We start from the raw sequence: 4,554 nt of genomic DNA on the forward strand, positions 1-4,554 counted from the left end.
AACGATAAGTTGATTTTCCGCATTTGAGTTACTTAAAGTGATGTCCCGGAAAAGGAAGGATTTAAAAAGGAAACAATTTTATACAATCTCTTTATCCAAAAATTTTTTTACCCATTTTTCCGCAATGTTTTTTAGAAGTATTTTTCGGGGCGTTACAATACCTGCTCACCTGGTATGGTACGGTCATGATCGGATTCGAATAGGGTCGAGTCTATAGTTAGTTTTGGGTTCAAAAATTAGACTTAGACAATATTTAGGACTGGTTAGGGAGCTAGTATGACCCAACCTGACCCGAGTCATAGTCACTTGCTCATCATATTTGTATGTATATATGTATACTCAATTGTATATTGAGTCATGACACCTTTTTGGTCGAAAGAATCGTTGATTCTTAATTTTTTCATCATGTATACATGATTAACAGTATATATATACACATGATTAACAGTATATATATACACATATATCATTTTATATGTTAAATTATATATTCATAATAATAAGTAATATTGAAAAGACTTTATATAAAATGATTTATGCATTGTATTTAATCAGGTCTAGGTTGGATCGATTAAAGGCTGACCCGATCAAATTTAGAGTTGGATTAGCTTCGGGTCTAGGATCGAGTTTGGATTCAAAAAATGACTCAACTAACATTCAGGATTGAGTAAGGCACAAATCTCAATTCATCTCAACTCTACCTATGTTTCACTCCTAGTTGGGGTGAATGAGGATAAGAGAGGATTTTTTGCAGCTTCCTGAGTGTGCTTTTCGTGTCTTTTTTGCCATAGGTCCAATAAGAGTAGCAAGTATATGGGCTACCCAATTAATTTTGGGAAAATGATATACATCTTAGTAATTCTCTTATAAATAACGATTCTGAGTGGGATATTCTGAGTAAGTCCACGACGACAATAAATTTATGTTCATTAGATGTCTTACTCTCTCTGTTGTATTGTTCTTGTTTTGTATATATTTGCTATGCATATGGCCAACCACAGCAATAACCACATTCGAGGTTATCACTTCACAATGTCCCCGATGGGACAATGGGATACTGATAGGCACAGATATACCTACACAGGCCCCTGCGGTCTGTCGTTGCACATGGTGTGCAACCGGTCATCAATGATGATCCTTCAACCCGACACCTAATTGACACTTCTTTCACCTTGCCGCCAAGGAGGCTGAGGTCTCCAGAGGATGGACTTCGATACCCGTCGGTCATGAGTGATGGCAATGCTCCCTCCCACGGTCATCGGACGTGGCCGGATTGTATGGATGCTCTGTCATCTAGTAGAGCCCAGAGGAGCCGGGTTCTTGGAGGAGGTCCCTGCAAGAAGACTTCGGTTTTGAGAATGTCATCCCCTCCGAATTATGCCGCTAGGTTATGGCATAATGAAGTGGAGGAAGAGGAGGAGGAAGAGGAGGAGGTCGTTGAGCTCGTAAATGTAGAGAGCTCGGTGGAGGTGATCAACCTCGTGTCTGACTCAGAAGAGGAGGAGGACCCGAGTGAGGGGTCCAGCATTCCTGGAATCTTTTGAGTTAGTTTGTGGGCCCGTCGATGTCCCATTTTTGTTGTTGGCTGGGGGCTGTGTTTCTTTTGGATTTTGTATATGTTAGTGGCGATGTAGTTTCCGTCTTTGTTGACTGATTTATATGAACTAATTATGACTTAACTGATTGTATGCATTGTGTTATTCAGGAAATTGTGAATCAGGTTAAGTTATCATTCGATGATGATAAGTTGATTTTCCGCATTTGAGTTACTTAAAGTAATGTCTCGGAAAAGAAAGGGTTAAAAAGGAAACAATTTTATGTCACTAATTCAAAAAAAAAATTTACCCATTTTTCCGCAATGTTTTTCAGAAGTATTTTTTCGGAGCGTTACATTAGTCAAATTATATCAAATTTTATATTACTTAATATGTTTTTGAATTATAATCATAGCCTTAAACATTAAAAGATATATTAGACAAGTTCCAAGTTTCTTATCCACATTTCAACCTTGAGGACAAGGTTGATTTCGAAGAATGGAGTATTGTAACACATGGAAAGAAAGAGAAAACGGACAACAAGAATTCTGTTGAGAGTAGAGGCAATGATGAATTGCTTATAACCAATAGACACATGGCTAACAAGAGGGATGCTGAAATCATAAGAAGAAGCAGGCAGGTGAAAAGGAAAAACAATAAATGAAATGATTATGTAATGATTGGACAGAGAAGATTGAGATGATTATTCCCTCTACAAAAAGGAACTTCCTTTCCTTATTCCTTCTTTCCTATTTTTCTGTGAGAAATTCCTCCATGTACTTGAACTAGCCTTCCTTGAATCTCTTATATTCAAGAGCTATATCTAATACATCTTCTATATCTAATACATCTTCTTCTTCTTATATTATTTATGAGTTGCCTTGATAATTACTTGTTACATAATCATATCCTTAAACATTAAAAGATATAAAATATGAATACTAAATGTATCAACTTTTATAAGGTTATGAAGTATTTTGATGTATAAGGTTATTAATATATTTATAAGAGCAAAAATAGGTCAAAGTTAAACATCATTTATATTTTGCTCTTATTTGACTTGGACTGGTTATTAAATATATATTTATAACTTTAAATATCAAAATACATTAAACGTGAAAATGTGTAAAACTTTTATATTGTTATTGTATATAGTTTTTCTCTTTTTAAAAAAATCTAAGTTATTTTCAATTTTTATTTACTGAGTGCTCTAGTAATTTATTGATTGAGTCAGAAAAAGCTATAAGTTACCTACAAAATAGAAGCTTAGCTTGAGTGAAAAGTTGTGCTGCACCTTTTCTTATATTTATAAGCAACATGAGACTTTACTTAACCATATTTAGTTGTAGAAAAAAAAATAGAAAGAGAGATACTAGAGGAAGAAGATGGGTAGAAGGAAATAAAAGAGAACACCTTTAAACTCTTTTGTATTCTTTGCTACCAGATAAAAGTGAGCAAAGAATAAGAGAAATGAGCGTTAAGTTTTCATTTTATTTGTTTGGTTTGATAGAAATTTGGAAAGAGAGATAAGATTACATTTAAAATGACAAATTACCTCATCATCATTATTCAGTATATTGCATGTTGGGTTTAATAATAAAATAAAAAATATCCTCATCATCGAAAATTCGAAATTTTGGAATGAAATAAACTATTATCAAAACATCTATTTTTTGTAATAGAATAATATTATACTTAATTTTATGAATCCAGTGTATATATCCTTATTTTTGTTAGTGTGTATTATATAATTCTTAACCAACTATCTCAACGATTTTTTTTTAAATTAAGAGTACTCGAGAAAGTAATATTGCATTAATGTTATTAAATAGCAGATAATGTGCACCAACAGTAAATAAATATTATATGACGAGTATGCATTTTATACATTATTATTACATCGTTTATTATTAATATTTAATCATTATCGATTCTTTAAAAAATTCATTAAATAATGGCGGATGATGCTATGATTATGTATAAATGATAACTACATAATACATGAATATTATATTCATATTATAATAATCATATAATATACAATGAATATTATCGGATTTCTTTCAAATGTTCTAGTCCATGATTATTATATAATAGTAGTCAAAATCAAAAGAATGCATATTTTCTACCAAAAAAGATCGCATACCAACAAGAACTAAAAAAAGAAATTGAGAATTTTCCTTATTCAGTATCACGTTGAAATTGAATTAGCATTCTCAACCTAAAAAGAGAAGTCAGCATCTATGTAAAAAATTAATAATTTTTATATTTATTTTATCAAAAAATTAAAATCAGAATCATTACATATTTTATATGCCATATTGGACTCTATAAGAAACTATCTATTCTAAAAAAAGAGTATGACCTAGTGTCAGAAACTGTGTGGATCTGAATCACGTGTTCATAATGGTGTTTCATTCTCTATTACAAATCAATCATATTTTAATATATGGATAAAATAAAAAAATTAAAAATAAAAAGTAATAAAATAAAACACTCTAATTGACTTAAAATATTGAATGAAATATCATTTGAGATAGATGATCCATCAGCAACTCTATACCCTTTTTAGTGATCGCTGTCTTCTCCGCCAGTTCATGAAATAGGCAATAACAAATCACAATACATCATCGTCCTTTGTAATAGAAAAGAATCTTCTACAATAATATAATAATGTAAATAAGTAAATTATTGATTTTATCTTTATATTTAACTAGCAGTGTACCCGTGCACTTGCACGGGTCGCTTCTTTGTTTATGCATAATGCAAATATAATATACATATATTTTATAATATTAATAAATCATGTATTGAAACATTATATTTCTCATTCATATAGGTGCAATATTAATATTGATTTTTGAGTGTATATGTAGAATATTAACGATTATAAATGCGTTTGTATAAGCATTTATTTGTTGAAAGTGTGATTATAGAAAATATTTGATTCTTAAATAACTCAATAAATAAAATTCAAATTGTATTGGATAATATCTCACCTCTATATTCTCTATATAAA

This window comes from Lupinus angustifolius, chromosome LG18 (assembly GCF_001865875.1).
Source record: "Lupinus angustifolius cultivar Tanjil chromosome LG18, LupAngTanjil_v1.0, whole genome shotgun sequence".
Classification (NCBI taxonomy): Eukaryota; Viridiplantae; Streptophyta; class Magnoliopsida; order Fabales; family Fabaceae; genus Lupinus; species Lupinus angustifolius.